The sequence below is a fragment of the Lycorma delicatula genome, chromosome 11, assembly GCF_047948215.1.
Source record: "Lycorma delicatula isolate Av1 chromosome 11, ASM4794821v1, whole genome shotgun sequence".
Classification (NCBI taxonomy): domain Eukaryota; kingdom Metazoa; phylum Arthropoda; class Insecta; order Hemiptera; family Fulgoridae; genus Lycorma; species Lycorma delicatula.
The window spans coordinates 22,514,530-22,538,521 of NC_134465.1; the positions used below are offsets into that span (position 1 = coordinate 22,514,530).

A 23,992-nucleotide genomic window follows, 5' to 3' on the forward strand; every position below is an offset into this window, starting at 1 on the left:
TTTTGAGCTTTAGCTAGTTTCTTCTTCTTATTTGGATCAAAGTTTTTTATTTAGGTTGTTTGATATTATTTCTCCAAGGTATTTAAATAGGGTTATTATTTTGATTTTGTTACGTTTTGTCTGCCTCTTTTAATAATGTTGATTTCTGGGGATATAATTTCTGTCTTTTTGAATGATATTTTGAGGCCAATTTTATTTGAAATGTTTAGAAGTTCGAATATTTGTGATTTAACTTTGTTAATGTCGTTTGCTAGCAGCGCCAAGTCGTCAGCGAAACCAAGACAATTTTTTTTTAATTTTCGGCTTATTATTATTTTGGGGGGCATTTTTTGAGCTCTTCTCTTACCATTTCTAGAGTTAGATAATAGCGATGAGAGCCGCAGTTCTGTTTGATCTCAAATGGTTCAGAGAGCTTGCATCTGAATTTTACCTTCGATTTAGTGTTTGTGAGGATCAGTTTTATCATGTTTATTAATTTGGTATGTAGTCTGAGGTATCTTACAGTTTTTAGTAGGTATTCTCTGTGGATGCAGTGATAAGCTTTCTTGAAATCTACAAATGTAATCACCATGTCTAGGCTAACATATATATTAATTACACTTTTAAAAATTGTTTCAGTGATGCAATTCACTTCATCAATAATGAAAATTATTTGAATTCATACATATAGATTGAATGGAAATTAAGAAAATTTAGGGTTTTTGGTTTGCTTTTAAAAAACTCAGTTTGGTTATCAAACTGGGTTGATATTTGGGTAAAACAAACAACCTTAACAAAATACAGGTGATATTTGGTTAAACCAAAATATCACCTGTAATTTGTTAAGGTTGTCATGGTGATATACAGTAGTTCTGGTGATATTTGGTTCTGTGTAGAAGTCTAGAGATTAAAGGTTTTTCTATTTTGAATGTAGCCTAATGAAGGTAAAATATAAAAATTTAAATAATAAATACAAAATATTTTTGTGATAGGTTATATAATCATGCTTTGCACTTCTCATTGTAGTACAACATATATTTTTTTGTAGTATACTTTCAAAATAAAATATTTTCTATAATGTATAAAAATGACATAAATGAATTACACATGAAGGTTTTTACAACTTATTGTTTATTACATAAGAATTATATAAATAGTTCATTTTTTATGCAAGGATACTAACTTTGAAAAAGAAAATGTGACATCTATAATATTAAAATGGAAAGAATAATGGCAATATTGCTATAAAAACAAGGTTGATAGACTGAATAGATCTTCTTTACATTGAATGCATCTTCCAGAAATGAATACACAAAACATGAAAGCTTTTGTTCAATTTTTACAAAGCATGAAAAAATTAATACAGAAATAACTGTTTCTTCATTATCCATTTATTTTTTTTAGTAGAAATTTATATTTTAAGAATAAATAAAAATATCTTAATAATTTTCCTTACAAGTATAGTTTTTTAATATAATGAATTGTTCCCCACAGAAAGAGGTACGTTGATTTGTTACTTTTCACTACTTTTCTCATTGTTATGTTACATAACAAGCTTATGAGATACAAATACAATTAATCAGAGTCTTTTTTCTAACAGTAATGATATATTTTATACAGTTCTAGTGATGAACAGAGTGAAGGTGTAACTCATATACTCTTACATCACCTGAATTTTGATGGTTAAACATTGATGTACAACAATATATTTGACTTTATATTTCCAAGATTTCTTCTTTTTTTTTACTGTTCAAAAATTATTTATGGGTTCCTCTACATTTTGTATAAAATATACATTATATGAATAGGTTTTTTACATTAATTTATCGTTGATGCTATCTATATATTTATGTAACTAATTCTTTTTAATCCAACCTATTCAAGAAGCATACATTAAGTTATTGCGAGCAACCTGAGTTAGAGGTTTAAATGGTCTAAATTTTTTTAGGTTAAATTTACAAATTCAGTTAGCTTTAGCAAAAACAGTTGTTTGTACTTTTAAATCTTTTTTTTAAACAGATTTCCATTTCACATAGTTTTGAATTATTTAGTTGAGAATTAATAATTTGTTTAAATCCTTCTACATACTATTTCTTTAGTGTCTACTGAAGATGACTGTTTAGCAATCAAAATGGCCAATCTAATTTCTCATTTTAAAAAACTAAAATTAATAAATATTTTTAAAGCATTTTCTTAGTCTCTCTTTAATTTATGCAAAATATTCAATTTTATTATTTCTAGTGTTTTTCTGATAATGAATTTTTTTCTATAAGCTATGGAAATATGCTTCCTTTGAGATAAACACTTATTAAATCCATAATCCTTGCATCCAATTCTTTGAAAAATACACTCAGTCAGTTTTGCTAATACATAGTTTATTGCCACATAGAGGAAAATACAGATGCAAATATAAAATTGTACATGTTAGATTTTAGTATTTTTGAACTAGGCATCTCAAAAGACGAAAAGCATAAAAATTCAGTGGTCCAATTAAGAACATACAGCACTTTATGATCTCCTAATCCTTTATGAGAAAATGAAGCAAGATCACACATTAAAACTCATCATTTTATCATTTGTTATTCTGTTACAATATTGACCAAATGCGTTCTTTGGCTTTTAAGAAATTTTACAGAAAGGTTACTTTTTATTAACCAAAAACACATGTAACTTTTCAAGGCCAGCAAAGCAAGGTACTAGATACCATATGTATAAAAGGGAGGCATTTAAATATAAACAATTAGAGGTAATGTTCCACGGCTGCTAAGTGTGCAATAAGAGCTGTGCAACTAATAGGTTTGACCGGCTACAATGTAAGATTTCATTTAATAACAAGGTACCCTACTGAAAAATATTGTAAATATAGCGAAAATATGCATCATCACTAGATTTTAAGGAAAATATGCAATAACTGGTGAGAATGGTCTTAATATGCAAGTGCATATGTGAATATGCAAATGCATATAATCCGATCTCTATTATATATATATATATATATATACACATACATTTATTTATTTTTTTCTGAGATTTTTTGAGGTGAAATATTCCAAAAACCTTCTCAGTTAAGCGAAGAAACATGGATAAAAATTTGATTGCGATTTTTAATAATCATGCAATTTATAAAAATCAGGTAGTTTTTTTGTTTACCACGAACAAACAAAAGCCCTCTTCCTCTTTATATAATAGTAAAGATAATACCTTATTTTCAACAGGAGGAAAATGTATACAAACCACATCATATACAACCTACAAAATGTAATCAACCTCTATGGTGTGGAGTGGTAACATCTCAGCCTTTCATCTAGGAATCTCAGGTTTGAATCCCAGTTAGGGATGGCATTTTTATTATTGTACAAAATTCTATTTCCATATTCCCATGTAAAAGGTTTAAAAATTTCTTTGGGGATTTAATGAACTAATTCATAATCTATTACATGCCCTGAGAGAATAAAAAAAAATTAATTTGGTACCAACTGAGTGCAGGTACACAGCTGGCAAGTACAGAGATTTCTAGCATTATCTAGCTTATAATAAAAAAGTGAGTGCATTATTGCAACACTAAAAGGTACAAAATTGTAATTTTAAAAAGGTTGTAGTCTGTATTAATACATAAATATATTTTATGAAATTGTTGTGATATGACTATGTAAAGGTAATAACTAATAAATAAATAACACTGGTTCAAAATATAATAACAATTCTTAGGAAGGTTATTGTCAGATATTAGACTACATTTAAGTACGCATTAAACAAAGCATGAAAAAAATCTATGTTTAGATTCTTAGTTTTAAAAACCTATCAACAGATTAATAACGCTTCTCTAACAGATGTATTTTAATTTGATACATTTTAAAGTGATAGAAGATTTTTAAAAATGTATCTTTTTGTTATTATTGCATTGTGGTTAGATCAAAATATATCAAAAACATTTTGACTATAACAAAAATATGGCACACATTAAAAAATAAACACGTTACAAAAATTATCAGACACAAGTTCTGTATGTTGTACATATACTTTTCACTATGTTTGAACATGGAAGTATTACAAATAAAATATAAAATAAAGTAACAGATAAATAGAAATTACCAGTAAAATTGGAGGATATCTGTTTGAAAAAAGAGAAAATCAGTGAATGAATTTCAGCAGAGCAGAAGTCTCATAGGCCTGTCTATTTCTTCATATAAAGTATCTGGTCAGCAGAGATTACAGTATATAATATTTTTGTGTATACAAAAAACATAGAACATTTATCTGATCCTCAAAATGTCTAATTGATTTTGCACGATTAAAAAAAAAAAACCTAGGAACTACAACATACTAATTGGAATAAGTATTAATTTGTTGCTTACAATATCTGAATTCTCTCAGTAATTGGTAATATGTAAAACTTAACATGTAAAACATAGGTACACTATGTACCTACCAGAGTTGCTTTTTCTGTAATAAATGATGTTCAAATTACTCACTCAATTTCTGTGATGAATAGGAATAAAGATATCACATGTCTGGTAAATCTCGCCATATTTTTATAAGTTTTTGAAATTATAGAATGACCAATAAAATATTTCACTCAATCTGGGATAGTGGCAAAAAATATCTAATACTAACATAGAATAACAGTCATACAAAATTATCAAAATTTTAAGGGATTGTAGTAGTATTGCAAACAATCAAGGTTATATTGCTTCAAACAAACAAAATACACAAGATCTTAAATAAAACTAACCAATGTCAACTAGCAAATGCTGCAATCCATTAATATACAAATGAAACTGCAGGGACTATGCAACAACTGCAGAATCAGATTTTGGTAGTAGTCTCATAGAAACACACTCGCACATTCTTTATTGTATCTAATTTAGTGGCAACAATGCTACTCAACTTTCTTCCTGGGAACATGTATTTTTTTGTTGCTATATTAAATCATTTACATTAGATACATAGATTTTTAGGTTCATAACCAGCTAAAATCCATTGCAGTAAGGCAGGGAGAATAGGTATGGATGTTAATAGGATTTCCATTTGGTATCTTAAGCATTAGAAATAAAACCTAAAATCCATTTCTTTCCTACAATTATTTTACATCTGACACCTAATTAGAAAGCATGATCCCAGTTAAGTTCTTTGCCCAACCATTTGTCTAAAGAATTCAGAAACAAGTTTCAATTAAATTAGACGCCAGTAGATAATGCCTTTCACCTCATTATTTAAGCTATGAAATCACACTTAGTTTTGAATGTTTATTTATTATTTAAAAGTGTTTGGGGACATTTGCTTCCTACAAAATTAGTAAGTAAATTAAAACAGATTGGTTTTTTAAAATTATACTTGCCGCTCATCATGGCAACCTCTCAAAACCCAACAGTCAATTCGATAGACTCGATTGTCATAAAATAAGACCGGCTCAATTTAAAACGAGAATAAAATTAAAAAACATATTTAAAAAAAAATTAAACCATCCTTTTTACAGTAGGTGGACTTTTATTTCCAGAAGATTCACACGCAGTTTTATTACAACAACGGTTTTATTCTCCAAAGATGAATTGTAATTATCATTGATACAATAAAATTATAGCAGGTTTTTGTAATCTTCATTTAATTCCTTTAATTAAACAATGTTTGTTGGGGTGGTTGTTTAAGAATAAAAAAAACAAAAACAAAATACAGTCAGTGACAGAACTGCTAACATCGGACCATGATCGTTCTGTTACTGAATGAGTCGTTTTCGAAGAATAGTTCTTAATTTTTTTGTCTGCGTAGGGTTTAGTTCTTATCAGGTAATAACGCAGTAGTCTAGTTTGAAATGTTATTCTTAGTTTCAGTATATGTTATTGGCAGTTTGTATTAATCATCTGAATGTTATGGAACATTTTAATTTCTTTTTGCAATAATGGAAGTTTATAAAAATCATTCTATTTTGAGAGGACTGGAAGGTTATAATACGTTGAAAGATCGATAAATTTTATATTTTTATTTCGTTTACAAAAGGTTTCCTTTTTTGAACCCGTTAGCTTTGTTTTCAATAAGAGTGTATTGTAATGCACTGTTTTTTTTTTCGTATTTTTATCTGTTCTGTAAAATATTAAAGTAGTACACCATCGATTGCATTGACTGGCGTAAGTAATATAACGGTTTGTTTAAGTGATTGCGGTAAACTGTTAAATTATGTAGTGTTATTACATTTTAATAAGATATCATTTTGACTGCATTAGAAAATTTTCTTAATGTTAAGTTTTGTTAATTTTTGTTCGTGATATTCAATGTATTACGTCTAGCAATTACAAATTAAAAAAAAAAAAATTCTATAGATTATTTTAGTTTTAGTGCGTTATGCATCCATAAATGGAGAATCTATGGTTGTATATCTATTGATCATTTTTTTAAATTTTAAGGTTTGTTGAACCTAGTCGTAACAGATAATTCCTGAAAAATTATCCAGCATTTTTTATTTTCTCATATGTAGTTCAATTTTTACTAACGTGCAAATACACATTTTTTACCTTATAATCTTTAATTTTCCAAATTCTACTTCGTGAAGTGATTCAACTGTGATAGTACTCTCTGGTTGTAAGGGTTTATTAATAATATTAATCATACATTTTAATATTCAATTACACATCTTCCTTAAAATATATTGTTTGATTGGTTTCATAATAAATAATTCATAATAATAATCCATAATTTAATTGAAATTGTAAAAATCTATTTTTGATGTTTGTATGTAAAGATTACAATTTACGTTTAATAATATTAGAAAGTAAGTGTGATCTAATACTAATTTTTCAGAACATGGAAAGTACGTAAAGAAAATCATTATTACCACAATAGACTTGGTATTAACTCTTTTGTTGAAGGATCTGTAATAATTTGTAGAGACTCTTTATCTGCTCACAAACCCTACCCAATGTATGTTGCCTTGGAATTACTTGTCGAAATGTATTTTTAATGCATTATTGTAAGATATTTTGTTCAGATGTAGAAATTTTGAGTTCAGACTTGGAGCTGTTGTATAAAATTTGTAACATAACCAAGTGGCTCCCAGTTAATGGACAATTACCCAGATTACTAATAAATGATTCAGAACTATGTTATTTATTTGTATTGCATTTATTGATAATACAAATGATAAAACTTGTAAGTGATAATACTTACAGGTTGGTAACATTGTATGCCATCAGGTGATTGGAAAGGTTAATCAGTTGTTTGTATTTACTTAACAAAGTGCCAAGTTTGATTAGAAGTTGATAGTATTTTCACATTCTTGGTAAGATTCTTCATTTGTGCAGTGTTAAATTGAAATGGCAGACCCAAGCAAATATTCAGTTGAAGAAAGACTTGTTGCTAGTATTTGGTACATGAATGTATAAACACAAATTAAAGCTATAATTACAAAAAAATAGATTCATTCAGTATTTTGATAAGGAAGCTCCATTAGTAGTAACAGTTCAAAAGTGGAAAAAAATCCTTACCACCAGGTCAGTCCTCAATTTGAAATGATCTGGATGCGCTTCCAGACGATTGAATTGAACTAATATTTTTGAGGAATCCTATTTACAATCTCTTTTAAGTCAAACTAGAACAGTTCTTCTGAGCTAAATATTCCCTGTTTAACTACATAAAATATTGAAAGAATTATCTTTGGTTTAAACCGTGTAAGTCTGCTTGTGCTAAAAAGCTTTCTGACTGGTACATGGCTTCAAAAGAAACTTGTTGCAAAGGCCTTTAAGAAGGTTTCTTTTATGTTCAGTCATGGAAACCAGTTTCTTTGACAAATTCGCCAATTAATCGAGCAGTAGATCTCAGAACATGTATTTTTGGTTAAAAAAAAATCATTGTTTTTGTGAGGAAATCCTGTCCACCCACCACTTAAATAATTTTATCTGATAGGACAATATGTTTTTGAAGGAAGTGTTAACAGTATTTCTTATCTAAACATACTTAAAATTATTTTATTCCTCACCTTTGGTTGATTGATAAGGAATTAACCCACGTTACAGCAAGATGGAGCTCCAGCTTATTACGGTGAGTCAGTAAGGAACTTTTTAAATCAACATTTTGAAGGATGGTGGATTGATAGGGACTTTGAAATTCAGTGACAGCCTAGAAGTCAAGATGTAATAACCACTGAAAACTCCCTAAGAGCATAATCAAAGAAAAAATCTCCCGTTTGTGACCAAGTAATGTTGATGAGCTAAAAACCAGTCAGAGATGGTCTTATGACTTTGATCCTTCAACATGGAAGAGAATGTCTGTATGCACTTCACTGATAAAACTGTGTGTGGATAACGGAGGAGTAAATGCTGATGAAATTTAAAGTAAGTTATACGTGTTAAAATAGTAAAATATTGACAAACAATTCATATCTATTTCTTTATATAGCAAAGGACTTTGTGGGCGTGGTGTTGAACATCTAATTTAAATTTTATTCAGTTCAGTCATTTAATGCTTTTATTTTAATTTTGTTACAGATATTTCATTAGAAACAAGCTGTGTTAAAATACACTTGTTTATTATTAGAAGTATTATCTAAAATATTATTATGGAGGAAAAAAACCATTGACATTGTATTTGTAAGTATGAAAAGTTAGATTTTATAATGAAATTGAACTACTTGATTGTCTTGTTTATAAAAAAACTGGAGTAAAATTACATCATGTTCTTTTAATTAATATGACATTTCATAAGCGTGGTGATGTATTTAAAGAAGTTTTGGTGATGTATTTATTATTGCATTGAATTTAACTACTTATTTTTCATGGAAATATTTTAGTATCATAATAAATTGGTTTAATGACTGTTTCTTGTGAAACAAGTGTGTCAGTATTTTTATATATTTAAAAAAATTATATTACAGTAATAAGTTTTTTTTTTTTAATAATTAGCAAGCTAACATGAAAGCAGTGCATTAACTTTTAAATTCATACCATACAATAGGAAAGATTGTAATTCGTGGAATGGTACTAGATTAGTTCTTGTGCAGGACCCTAGGATACTATTATATCATATCATGTTACGATATAATTATAACTACGCCTTATAATTAATTATAATTATAACCTGCCTTCAGAATGTTAACCTTTCATTTAAGAAAGCAAATGCTAATTTCTTTTCCCTCCAATATACATTTAATTTATTAAATAATTATTTAGTATCTGAGAATTAAGATACTGTTATGTGTTTACAGGATACGAAATATAGTGAATCAACATAACTAAAGAATTTCACAGTGCTTGGCTAGATTGATTTTAAATCTGAATGAGATAGTGAATTATAATCAACTGATTTATAATATTGTAGTTTCTTTTATTTCAAGAAAATATTGCTAACTTTCATTAAGCAGTGACTGCATATATTGTAAGGTATGTAAATATTTTCAATATGTAGTTAGTTTATATGTTTTAGTTTTGCTTTATGTGTGCTATACTTTTTATAATTTACTAAAATATAGATTTATGTTTTATTATATTGATTTTTGAAATGTAGATAAGATGCTCTGGATTGTAGCCAGTTCCTTTTTTTCAGAAGCATTTATAATAAATCAAAAAGCGGCTAGTATTTGAATAATTGCTAAAATATCTAGCTGATTTTAATGACTTTTTGTTTCTAGAGTTTTTTTTGTTTCTTTTGTTAAATTTGCCTTAAAAAGTTATTTGTAAGTTGCTGTTTTGTTTTAAACTTCTTTATCTTTGCCTTTTTTCTTTTATTGAAAAGTGAAATGCATTGTGTTAGCTTATTATTTTAGCTGTTATCGTAGTTTTGATATGATTATTAATGCTGTTAATGTTATTTCTAAAATTACTTTATTTCTGTATTCAAATAAAAAATCTGTTTAAAAATGAAATAAAATCTTTTTTCTTTTAACTTTTATTAAACCTTTTTAACATCCTTCAGTTATATTAGGCCTAAAGTAGATAAGTAGATAGTGTATCATGTCAAAGACTATCACCATTCCTCTTTTTTGATGTTTTTTTTTCAAGGGGTTATAAAATGTTGAAGAATAAAACTAGAAAACAACTTATGTATGTGAGAGTCTCTATATTGGTAAATACAAGGTTTGGCTGATAAATTTTGCACATATATGCATGCGTAGCATGGAAATGAAAAGAGATATTGGAATGAAATAAAAAATTAATTAAGTACAATACCTTAGCTACAAAATGCAATATTTATTTTTCAATATAATCCCAGTTTACGCTGACACACTTTTCCTGTGTGACAAGATTTTGCATTTCATCACTGATAAATTCTGGCGGTCTTTCTCAGATCCAAGTGGTCACAGCTTCCTTCACCTCGTCATCGGTGGGGTAATGACTGTTATAACCGCGTTGACATATTGGCCGTACTCAGCTCCATTTTTACTGCTACTGAAAACAAACCGATAAATGGGTTTTAATGCATATCCCAGGTTTGTAAAGGGGATTTTAGCTATCATGTACAGCTGTATGACATAGTACCTTTTGTCTCCGTGTAGCATGCTAGTTTGCAAAATTTATCAGCAGAGCCTTGTAACTTGGGATTGATAGGACTAAAATTCTCCAAATTTACATACATATTAATTTCTTTATATGAAGTAGTGAAACTTTTAATTTTTTAACATTTGTAGTTGGAATCTCAAACGAAATCAGAGGATGAACATTTTATTCGTACAAGATTTAGGGTACTTTAAAAAAATGAAGATATATTACATTTTTTTGGCTATTTATATTTTGAGTAAGATTTTGGTTTTAAAAGGGTAAAATAACTGATCAATTGCAATAAAACATGTATTTTACAAGACAAAGATCAGTAATATTTGTATTGATCAAAAATATACATTTTGGTTACACACATTTACAATTTGGTTAAAAATTTATTTTTTAACAAATTTGTATGAAAAATGTTTTTGTTTTTTAGAATCATAATTATCTGATGTGTATTTATATATAAACTAGCTGGTCAGGGCTCACATTGCTCACTCAACTGTCTAGCAAGTTTGGAGTCCAATGTGTTCATTACCCTCATGGCTTTGAGAATATTAAATATTTTATAGATATTTATTTAAGAAAAATAATTAGTTGTTTTACTATATTGTATTTTTGTTGCCATGGTAACAGAAATATAATGAAGTAAAAGAATTATTTTCTTTAATGAATATCTTAACTCCAAGGGGACTAGGGCCTTGATTTATGACTTAAAATCTTCTCTGGGTAACACAAATGTATCCTGAAAATTTGAAAGCAATTGGTTGGTTGGTTGGTTGTTGCATGATGCTGTTGCAAACGGACAAACAACAGATCCACAAACTTTTGCATTTATATATATATATATATATATATATATATGTAAATACTATATAAGTTTATTGATCTCTGTGAGTCTGTTATTCTTTCACACAAAAACTACTGAACAGATTGAGTTGATATTTCCATGAACATGCTTTTTATACCTGGAAAGAACGCAGGAATATTTTCGTTAAGAAATGTTTCACCGTTTCAAGATGGTGACCAGTTTAATGTTTGCAGTATCAACCAAATCATGTTCCTTGCTCATATGGAATTTTACTTTAGTCATACCATTGGTAAAATTGAATTTGAAGACACTTGTAGTATTTGAAATTAAATTTTCAAAAAAGTCTCTGTTTTTTTCAGTATCTTTATTGGAAAAAGTAGCTTTTAATGTTGATGGTGTATGTAGTGGTGGCTCAACCAACATAATCACTACTACTGTTGCTGTATATGTGAAGTGACATGCCTATCTAGCTTCACCTATCTTTGTTACTTGGCTGAAAAGCAAAATAAAAAAATGAGAAATGAAGTGCAGTCATCTTCTTGTAATGTTAAGAACTGTGCAAAATACCTTTTTACCTATATGAAGGACAGGTAACCAGCTATAACTATTGTTTTTAAAATGGGAGCCAATATTCTGAAACCCACATACTTTAGATTGCTCAAGATTTTGAGTCCTGTGGTGATCAGGCCCTAGTAAATTGCAATACACTGATAGATTTTAAAAATTGAACGGGCTTTATCATAATTTTACAAATTAAAATAAATAGCAAATTTATGCTTAGCCTGTTCAATTTATGCTGTTCATAATTGAACAGGCTAGTTTATCGTAAGATTTAGTAACATTAACTTGTATGGATTTTTATACTTAATAAATAATAATTAAATTTTCAAACGTCAAGAATAATAAAAATATTTTTATTTATTCATATTAGCAACAGCTGGCTGGTGTCCAGTGACCGACATCCTATAGAAAAACACACTGTTAGACAATGACAAATAAACAGAAATAATAATATTTTGATTAAAAATCACACCTGTAGTCTATGGCTGAGCTGAACTCTCATAGTTATAAATGTATGTAGTATATATAACAGATTCTTTATAGATTACTTACAGTTGAAAAGATATGTATTTATTTTCAGTTTGTTATATTTTCAGCTTCTCATTCTATGTATCAAAAAGCACTTCAATGCATGCATGGTTTTGTAGTATAAATTCTACTTCCCACTGTTCCCCCTACTGCTGTATGGGATGTAATCAGATTCAAAAGGTGTGTTAATCAATTAGTGTAATTTACTAATGCAGATATTTGAACATTGATGTGTCAGAAGTTTTTTTTTTTTATTATGACTTCTTATATTATTTAATGGGTGAATGTAGCTAGAATAGTTATATTAAAGGGGTATTTGTCAAAAATGGGTATTGGTATTTCCAAATCCTTATGTTTTAGGAACCAACTAGTTCATCATGCTCAAAAAAAATAAATTGTATTTCTGTAGGTACATTTGTGTGTCGCACTGCTTTTGGCCTTATATCTGAGAATTAACCGAAACAATTTTCTTCAAATTTGGCTCAAATGTTTCTATATGTAAGACATTAATCATTTTAATTTGTCTTTTTAAAATTTGTTAGGGGGTGAGCAGATATCGGAAAAAACCAATTTCATTTTTTTTCAGAGACATTGTAGAAAAACTTTACTAAAGCAATGTGTTATATATAAATAATCCAAAAAATCTTTTTTTCAAAAAATCAGCCGCCACCTCTTAAAATTGAAATGTATGTTTTTCTGTTCTGCTTCAGTCAAAATATTTTGAAAATTTATACTTCGTATATGTATAGAGCTATCAAGAAATGTCAATTTTAAAAATAAAAGAATCTTGAAAATAGAGAAAATTTTTGGAAATTTTCTTTTTCTTATTTTGGCGTTTATTAAAGAGGGTGTTAGATTTAGAGAAAACTTTAGCAAATTTGTTTAAACTTTACCTATTTATGAATATCTTTAGAAAAGTTTTTCTTGAGATTTATTTCCAATCTCTAAAACACATATATATTCGGTTTTTGTTTTTAATTTGTGTTGTTAAAAAAGCAAAGGTAATGTTGTAATTGTGACTCCTTTTTATGAAATAAATCTCTACAGTAGATCCTTGATTTTCAATCGCTTGATCTACGGCTATTCTAATTTTTAATGACCTTCATAATTTAAGTAATGATTGACATATTGCACGAGGAAAGGGTTACATTGGCACGTGTCCTTGCGATAAGCCTAGAATATATTGTTTTCATTTTGTTCCTTGTCAAAAAACTTGCCTCATCCTTTGGATAATCTAATTACCGTATCTCACTGGCATTGTTATTTACCCGAGTTATTTTTACACAACTACTCAGAAAGGAAGTGTAATGTATTTAAGGTATATGTATGTATGTTTCTCTGTACAGCTCAATGGCTGAACTGATATAGATGTATGTCCTGCGTTGGAATCCTTATGTTACTGGGACTGTCATAGGCTTTATATATATATAAAAATATATCTATATTACAGGTGTTCCATGAGGAACCCAACATACTTCACAGGTGTATTCCTCTCATCAAAATAATAAAAAATGTTTATATAAACAGTGTTGGAAATGCTTCATTAGCAAGTTACAGCTAGTAAAAGATTTCACCCGAAATTCAGCTTCCCAAGTGAAATGCAGTCACACTGAAATTAATAGGATGTTAATTAAGGGGTAAAATTAATGTTTTCTTATGCTTTTTAACCTGAAAAAATTGATTAAAATAGGTTTCAGAATGTATCTCCAGTAGTTTTCATGATATTTGAAGTAAAACTGTAACATTTGTTGACCAAAAACCGTTTCTTTTTTGTTTTTTTATAGGTTTGCTATACAATAACTTTGTTAAATTATTAATAAATGCAAAAAATTTATTAACAAAACTTGTAGAAAATCTAATTCTAAAAAATATTGATGTAAATAACTGCAATAAAAATCAAGTAATCATTTTGAAAAATCAAATTTTACTGAAGAAGAAACAAAACAAAAAATAAATGAAATGACTTAACACTTTGGAAATGGCTTATTTTTCTGTATGTTAAAAAAAAACTTATTATATTTAATTTTGTTTTATTTGTTTAAATTTAATTTTCATACCTTACACACACTGTTCAAAATGATCTTGATAGTTTATGCAAAATCTAGTGCGACATATAACATCAAAGGAAAAATTTCAAATACTATTGCAGTTGTTCTTAAGATTTTCAAATGCTTTTAAATTCGATTCAATAATAATTCTTTGGAATTAACTTTTTCTGCGTAAACAAGTTCCTTTAAATAACCCCAAAGGTAATAATAGTCCAAGTCATAATAAATTAGCTCAATTACTTGGCCCACCTCAACCAATCCATCTGCCTGGAAAACTTAGGTTTAAATGCTGTCTAATATATTGTGAATAATTAGGTGGTGTATAGTTATGTTTAATAATAAGTTAATTGTTGAACAGCAGTTAATTGTTGTACAATAACTTCAGTTCAATTTTTTTTCTAAAAAGAACAGTGTTGTTAACTTTAGGTTTTCAATAAACTTAAAGAATTCCAATTAATTCAGAATTCTTGAAATCCCGTTTTTTTAGAATGTTTTGTAACTTTTTAGTTAACGAAATACTACAGTATACTGTATTTGTTTATTATTAACTGTCATTTTTAAGCAAACAAATGCATGGATTGCAAAAATTTCTAGAATAAGTCATTTCATTTACTTTTATTCTGCTGCTTCTCTTCAGTAAAATTAGATTTTTTAAAACATCTATTTGATTTTTATTGGGGTTATTTAGATCGCTGTTTTTACAATTAAATTTTCTACAAGTTTTTTTAAAAAATTTTACCCATTTATTAGTTTAAAAAATTGTTTTAGACAACAAATGTTTCAGTTTTATTTCAACTAAAACTACTGGAGATACAGTTCTGAAACCTATTTTATTCAATTTTTCAGGTCAAAAACCATAGGAAACCATTCATTTCACCCCTCTATTAACATCCTAAAAATTTCAGTACTATCTCATTTCACCAGGGGAGTTGAATTCTGGATGAATTCTTTTGCTAGCCGTAACTCGCTAACGAAGTGTTTCCAGTCCTATGTTTATATAAACTGTTTTCATTATTTTGATGAGAGGAATACACCTCTGAAGTATGTCGGGTTCTTTGTGGAACACTCTGTATATATATGTAAGTATATATGCATGTGATTCAAAAGGAAATATTCTGTAAACTGATTCTAGTGCTTGAAATAAGGAAAAAAGTTCATACAAACATGTCCAAAAACACTTTGTTATAGACTTTTGGCTAGCGAAAAATTTTCTATGGATTTCAGTTCTATCGGTGAAATTTCAGTATGTTAGGGATAAACTTAATGAATTCTTATAGATTTTGATTTGAAAAATAGATAAAAATAGGTCCCAGAATTGTTTTTCATGTAGTTTTCATGATATCCAATGTAAAACAGAAACATTCAGTGATGAAAAACATTTTTTAGGTTTTAAGTACAATAACTTTGTTAAATGAGTAGTAAATCCATAAATTTTATCAACGGTGTAGAAAATTTTATTTTGAGAAAACTGTTTTAATAAAGTCTATGAAAAACAAAAAAAATCAGCATTTATTAATAACAAACTTAACAAAACAGCTGTTTTTTGTACAATAAATTTAGACTTTTGAAAAATTAAAATCATTTACTTTTAAAAAATACTCACTGGTTTATACTAAAATAATTTACTACTACCCAAAAAGGAGTGTAATGTATTTAGGGTGTTACATATGTATTACATATGTGTTCCACCGTAGCAGCTCAATGGCTGAACTGATTTAGATGTATGACCCTGCGTTGAAATCCTAATGTTACTGGGAGTGTCATAGGTTATATAAATATATATTTGTTTAAATAAATTTAAAAACAAAATTATACTGTATACAAAATTGTCATTCGCACGCTCTTTAATTATTGTATGTTAATAATTATCCTATATGTAGCAAATTTTCATCAGAATTTTTTTTTTTTTGGCAGTCATGTTTTTTTAATTTTTGATATTTATCTCTTATATAATATGAATACAAATTCTGGTGTTAGTTAAATATTTAAGATTTTAAGAAAATCCATTTTCTGTTTTGTCTGATCAGTTTACTTGTTTTGCAGTATTTTATTTTGAGATTTTGGTTGAAGATTTTGTTGCCATGCTTTATGCTTTTGTGTTGAGTTTTGTAGTTATTATGGGTCTTCTTCCCTGTTATGCATTCCGCACCCAGTTTTTTGGTTATTTCTTGTGGATTTATATGAAATAATGTTGCAATATCATTGAAATCATATTGAATGATTAAATGTCATAAATAAATAATTTTGTAAAATTTTTACTGTTTTGGCCTGTACAGCTTACAGATAAGTTAGTGATAGTTAGTAATGTCTATTTGTATGCGGTATTAATATCTTGTTTTTGCACAAAAATTATGTGCCTGCATAAAAATGTGATAATGTTTTGTTATTCAAAGTATTGGTTAGGTTAATTTTAGTTAGTTAAGTGTGTAGAATATGTTAAATGTATGAGTTGGTGTGTAACATAGTTTTTAAAAGTACTTTGTTGGATACTTTTCTTCTTATGGCAAATTTGTTTTTGGATAACATAATTACAAAATGGTAAGTTAAAGTTTGTATTTTGTTAATATTCTACTATTGTATGTTTCTTTGTGAAGCTCAGGTGATGTTTTGTTAGTTACTGTGTAACAAAACGCTATAAAACTGTTGTTTAGATGACACGGCTATATGAGCTAAAAGTTAACCTACTTTACTGTAAACTTGCAGTGTCCAATTGGAAAATTCTTAGTGTTATGTTTAGGTGGTCATAGGTTTGTAACTTAATGAATACATGGAGAAACATACAACAATTCATAAATAATGCATAAAAGTGCAGGGTGCTCAACAGAAAGGACCCATTATTATTTATATTCATCGTAATTATTATTACATTGAATAAATTAATGACATTAGGATGATATTTTGATAGGCACATAATTTTTTATTGTGTAGTAATTTTTTTTAGTGTGTGTGTGTGTGTGTGTGTGTATATGTATATATATATACACACACACATGGGGTGGGCGCAAGGCCACTTTACACAAATTATTAAATTATTAGGATAGGTGCAACTTACTTACTATGGATCTTAAATGTCTTTGTGGGTTGTTCAAAACACAGCTATATGTGCCTCCATGTCTGGTTGTTCATCCACAACAGCATATCGGGGGGTGATCATTTCAAATGCTGACCGAAAGCCACTTGGAGCTCCTCATTATTGATATATCTACGTTCTCGGATCTTTTCTTTTACAAAAGCCCAGAGTGCATTGTCAGGTCTGGTGAAGTCAGGGCTTCTTGCTGGCCAAGGCAGTGGAGCCTATAACTCTCTGATCCATGTCCTGTCCAGTGATTCAAGAAAATTTCATTGAGGCGTCTGCGGATATTCAAAGAAAAATTCACCAGAGCACCATCTTGCTAAAACGTAATGATGTTAGCAATCCCTTTTGCTGTTAATTCTGGAAACAACCAACCATCGATCATTCTTAGATTACTTTATTGGTTAACTGTGTCATTGAAAAAATAAGGACCAAGTAGATGTTCAGCTGTCATCCCAGCCCAAATTATACAACCTCAATCGTGTGAAGAGGATAGTGTATGATTTTCTCAAAAAGTGAGGTTTATCTTTTGCCTAGAAAAAATATTTCGCTTTGAGAGCTTCAACAAATCGTACACTTGTCTGAGAACATGATGTTTCTTATTGTTTGCTCTCAGAAAGTGTTTAAGCAATAACTGACATGAATAAACATGTCAATCAAGGTCATTGTCACTTAATTCATTAACTGTGGCTGGACGAAAACATTTAACTTTCAAGTCTTTCATATGCGGAATTCTTCTTCTGCATATGGTCTCACATTCTCGATCTTGGAATGCCTAACTCTGCAGAATGTTTGTGTGTTGATTTCATTGGTAATTGTTGAATCGATGCCTTTACAGCAGCACATGTCCCAGCACGAGTGCTTGGCTTCCCACTGCGTGGCACATCAAGAACACTTCCCGTTGGAAAAGCCTTCTTCTTCCATGTCGGTAACATTTTCTGTGATGGTGTTGATTTCCCAAAATGCACAAAGAAGGCATTCATAATATTCCCCAATGTTTACTAGTGTGTGAACATTCTTAGACCCATACCCAAGTGAACAAATGTTCTTCAACAGTGAATGCACTCGTATCCACCATCGTTCAATTCTTGACTATGACTAAGGTCTTCCCACCACAAATTATCATGCCGAATGATCCCCACCATGGCTTATCCTCCTCCACCTTTTCCAGCAGCAGTGAGTGATATCAGTGGTGAGAATTGGCAGCAGTAGAACCAGATTACACTGAATTTATTACAGTGTAAAGAATTTCCCATACACCCATATATAAATATATAAAATGTCAAGAGGAAAGTAAGTCAAAAATCTCTTCAAAAAATCCATGGAATGATTGCTTTTGAAGAAAGAAGAAATATTAGAGAAAATAATGAAAGAGCAACAGAATGTAATTTATCGCATTATCATAAACAAAAAAAAAAGTGAATGTTTAGAATCTGATTAGTCAGAAGGCGTAATATCATCCATAGAAAATGTATTAACAGAGGATCTTTTTGCAATGAGTCCACAGCCGTATGACATTTAATTTATGTTCATTCTTCAAGAAGAAATTAGATCATTACTGCAGGATTAAGTATATTTTACAAGAGATGTACATGGCTGAAGCTTTGATAAAATTTATTCTTTTTTTTTTGTGAACAATTAATTTGAAACATAGATAAAAGTAAATTTAAGATACAAGTATTTGCGTAAATTTAAATATTAAGCGTACCTAATAAAAATTCTTTGATTGAATCAAAAATAATTTATGAAATGTTGTATGATAAAAAAAAAAAAAAATTTAATTTTTGAGAAGTCTTGAAAGTATGGAATGTTTGCGCATTGTGCTTACATTGGTAACATGTGTTCATTTTTTAAACTGCATTCTTAATAAAATAATGTAGAAAAATAAGCTTTAATCTGGTTTATAATTTTTTATTGTATTTTAAATAAACATAGTCCCAAAAAAATTTTGAATTACAAAAAAAAACATAATTTAAAAAAATTAATGAAGTTGTAAGTTTTCATTCTTGCTATTATTTTAGAGACTAATGGCTTTTTTTTTAGTAAAAAACCTTTTATAATATACATTATATTATTATTAGATGATGTATTCCAGAAGTAGAACATAAATTTATTTGTTTGTAAATAAAAGATACACTGCCAAGATGTTTACATTTACATACATATGTAAATGTTTCTTTTACCTATTCTGTTTGTTTGTTATTTCTTAACATGTTTCAACAAGGTCTGTTAAGTTTGTAATTTTTTATATTTCTTTTCTTTTTTAATCATAATTTATTTGTTTATTGATATCATTGTTTGAGGTTTGTAAGTTTTTATTTTTATTATATAAAATGGATTGTGGTATTTTGTTTGTAAAAACTTTCAGGGTAAAATATATGAGTTTTATGTTCTAGTTTTCAATAATAATTTTAAAATGTTGATTCATTCTGCTGGTGGAAATATTAGAAATTCATTTCTGTTTGATCTGTGAATGATTAAACATTTTATGAAAGGTATTTTAACAAACAAATGGAAGTAAATGGGTTGAATTGATATTTTGATTAGGTGTTAAGTTACTGTAAAAACAAATCGAATAAGATATCTTTTTTGTCAGTTAATAATAATTACTGGTGTTCATACTTTAATTATAGAAAATAACTTGCTTTTAAATAATAACTGGTAGAAAACTTTAACTAGATGCAATGAATATTTAACTAGATCCTTTGATTAGTATATTGTTGAATCAATTTCCAATAGACTAATCTTATCATGTGATAGTTGCTGCTGTCACATACTCTTCACATTTTTTTTTACTTTACTTTGTTCTTCCCAGACGACTGTTTTTTCTTAATAGTATAAGAACTCATACCTAATTTAAAGAAGAGTGCACAGATGGCTTTGGCCATTTAAGAAAGCAGGATGTAGAAAAAAAATTTAATGTATCTGTGTTTAAGATGAATTACACGTTTCTGTAAGATACACAAAATTAAGTTTTAACTGAAACAGCCACATTGAATTTAAGGGACCACAAGTATCTTGGTTTACTGCTCAAAAATTAATTACTTTTATAATCATGACAGGCCGGGAGTGTCATATTGCACAAGTTGAAGAGGGTAGTTTATCAAGAGTAGAGTTTAATTGTTGCACAGAAATTGTTTAAGTAACTTGGTCAAAATGTAAAAGTAGACTTTTCAAAGCATGGTATTCGATAACCATGAATTTGGATTTATGAGTTAGATCTACGCAGAGGGCCTATTTGTACACTCCTTAGAGGAGTGCACAGCACAGAACCCATATTGAGTGCATTTATGCTCGACTTGCTTCTTTGAACCTATTATTATTCTTAAAGATTCATCTGAAAATATTCTTGGGCTTTCTCAATGAAATTTTTTTTTGCGTGGAAGTTATAAATGAACTATAAACTAATGCCCTGCCAGAACCATACTAGATAAAATGAAGTTATATAAAGTGAGGCATTTTTACTTTTAAAAAAAAATGTTAAATATTAAAGGAAAATTTTGGAAATGAGTTCACTACATGATGATTTAAACACAAAAATTTGAAAAGCATAGAATAATAATCAGTTTATTGTTATATAAGTTTATATTTTATTTTTGGGATATATTTCAGTTATAAATTGAGCTCCGTGTAATTATTCAATTAGAACAAAATGAAATAAACTCAGCTTTTATGATTAAAATATGAGGGTTATTTTTTTTCAATGTCCGATCGGTCACAAAATTAAAACCACAGTGAAAATAAACACTTTTTTATTTGTAACAAGTACTTACATAGTTACACTATTTCTCTACATAGTCGCCACTCCGATTTAGACAATTATCATAGCGTGGTACCAACTTTCCAATACCCTCGTCATAGAACGGAGCCGCTGTGTTTTCAGCCATGTTTCTACACTGGTCTGCAGCTCGATGTCTGTACCAAAATGTTGTTGTCCTAGCCAGCGTTTCATGTGAGCAAAGAGGTGAAAATCGGATGGAGCCAAGTCCGGGCTGTATGATGTGTGATCAAACACTTCCCAACGAAAATGCTGCAGAAGCTTCTTTGTTACAGCTGCAGTGTGCGGCCGAGCATTGTCATGGAGAAAGACAATGCCTGATGACAACATTCCTCTCTGCTTATTCTGAATTGTGGCTTTTTCACAAAGTTGTCTTCTTTGACAGGAGAGGACAACATTTTGGCACAGACATCGAGCTGCAGACCAGCGTAGAAACATGGCTGAAAACACAGGCGGCTCCGTTCTATGATGAGGGTATTGGAAAGTTGGTATCACGGTACGACAAATGTCTAAATCAGAGTGGCGACTATGTAGAGAAATAGCATAACTATGTAAGTACTTCTTACAAATAAAAAATTCTTTATTTTCACTGTGGTTTTAATTTCGTGACCTATCAGACCTTGAAAAAAAAAATAACCCTCATAATTCTTATCATTATCGGGCATAAAATTCCAACCAATTGTATTCTTTAGTTTTTTAACCAATCATAAGGTGACCGTAATTAATTAATAAAATAACCCTCGTATTTTATTAAAGAAAAAATAAAACTTGATATATTTTATAAAACTGATAAATAATTATCTATTTTATTAAAAAAAATTATTATGCTTAAGTTATTTTACTGCACTACCAGTCTTATGTAAAGCAGCCAGTTGGAAGCTTTCTATTTTGATTAGGTCTACTTTTGAGGGTGTTCATAATATGCTTCCAGCACATTTTCTGCCTTTTTTTATAGTCCAGAGGCCTGGCAAAATTCTTGAGAAGCTAGTTGTACAGGGGAAAATCGAAGGCAGTCAGGTCACCGGGAGAACTGCTAAAAAGATGGGTAGACAAAATTGAAGAGATGGCTGGATAAATGTTAGGCACATTGATTCGAATGGCAGAAAACTGTGATATATGGCAGGATATTGTCAGCAGGATATGAATCAAGTCACCAGGTCACAAGCTGTCAGGAAGGATCAGTGATGATTTTGTAATTATGTGTAGGGATCACGCCAGGAAACCAATATGAATAATTGTTATTCTGACCAATATTGCACACTGATTCAGTAAATCAGGAGTTTCCCTTAGAAAACAGTGTGCTTGCACTGTTGAAAGAGACCCAGATGATGTCGTAACAAGAAGATGCTTGATAGTGTAGGCCTCCTCATTATGATGACCGGTCGGTCAAGGACGTGACTCTGATCATATGCTGCTGGCAAGCCAAAATGTTTTTGTTTTTGAAGTCACTTAAAAGGTTGAAGCTGATGACCCTGGTCAGGCTTCCAACTCTGGCTGCCAAATGGCTAGATAAAATAATTCTTTTAAGAACCATTCACAAGGTTTTAATTCTTGGGCAAGCCCAGCCGATTAAATAGCACCTTATCAGTGCTATCAAAATGCTTCCTGTTGGTATAATGTGACAATTTTTTATCATTTGTTATACTTTATTCATTGCTCTCTAAACTATTAAGCTTTCTTAATCTAAACAAAATGGTTGATGCTTATGGAGGAAGGGATATAGAGTTCCCAGTTGATAAATTTCAATTTGAGAAACAGACTGAGAAAGAAAGAGATAATTAATGTGAGAGAGATTGAGGATGACCTGACATGGGTCTTCTTTTATTTCTTTTCTAGTACTACTAATTGACAACGGCAACCGTGGGTTATTACCAAGACGATGAATTAATCATCAACCACAAACTAATGTCCTTCCCCCTCCATTATCTTCAGTCACAAATGTCATTCACATTTTCACATTAAGTAACAGTAGTAGTATGAATGACATTCATGTATGGCAAAACCTTAATTCTTCAATATTTTTTTCTGTTTATTAGTCATTTGATTGTTTTGATACATGCTCTTTTTCATTATATGCTTATTATCTAATATTGAAATCATTTTCAATTAATACATCCTGAATTATCAGATTCATACATTATAATCTTTGTCATTCCTTGTAGGAGGATTTATGCTCAACTGTTTCTTCTATTATTAAACATAATTCCAGCTCAAACTAAAAATAATAATTTTTTAATTACTACATTCTCACAGTAAAGCCAATGAGGGCTTTCTTTACAGTACGGATTGATTTTACATCTTTTTTTTTTAATAAATATAAAACTAGAATGCAGTGTCTTAGCCTTTCATTTTGAAGGTCCCAAGTTTGAATTCCAGTTAGACTTGGTATTTTTTATATGTTACATAATTTCACACCATATACTCTACATTCTAACTTGAAACTTAAATTCAATTATTGTTTAAAAAAAATACAATTATACTTTTCTCTTTTAATTAAAATTATACACCCTATATTACTTTTATGATTAATCATTGTCAGCATTAAAAAATTTGTTGTGCTAATCCACAAGTTTAAAAAAATTCCCTATCAAATTAATTTGCTGCTAGTACATTTTATCGTTGGTTGATAGCTTAGCTTTCTATTTGTTATTCATGAATTATGTGCTAAAATTTCCTTCAACTTTTTGATCGAATTAAACTCATTTTAAATTAAATCCAAACTGTATGGTGGGTAAATGAAAATTTCTGTCA

The 23,992-nt window shown here is 29.1% G+C and overlaps 1 protein-coding gene across 3 annotated transcripts in view; it reads left to right on the forward strand.

Moving 5' to 3' along the window:
• The first annotated feature begins 5,743 nt into the window (after positions 1-5,743).
• The window catches only part of LOC142332091 (uncharacterized), a 56,724-nt gene continuing 38,475 nt past the window's right edge, over positions 5,744-23,992 (forward strand). Inside the window, exons 1-4 of one of the 3 annotated variants that reach the window (XM_075378303.1) lie at positions 5,780-6,101; positions 8,454-8,555; positions 9,170-9,344; positions 21,627-21,792. The gene's annotated coding sequence lies outside the window, so the exon portion shown is untranslated. The other 2 variants (XM_075378302.1, XM_075378301.1) reach the window with 2 other exon arrangements.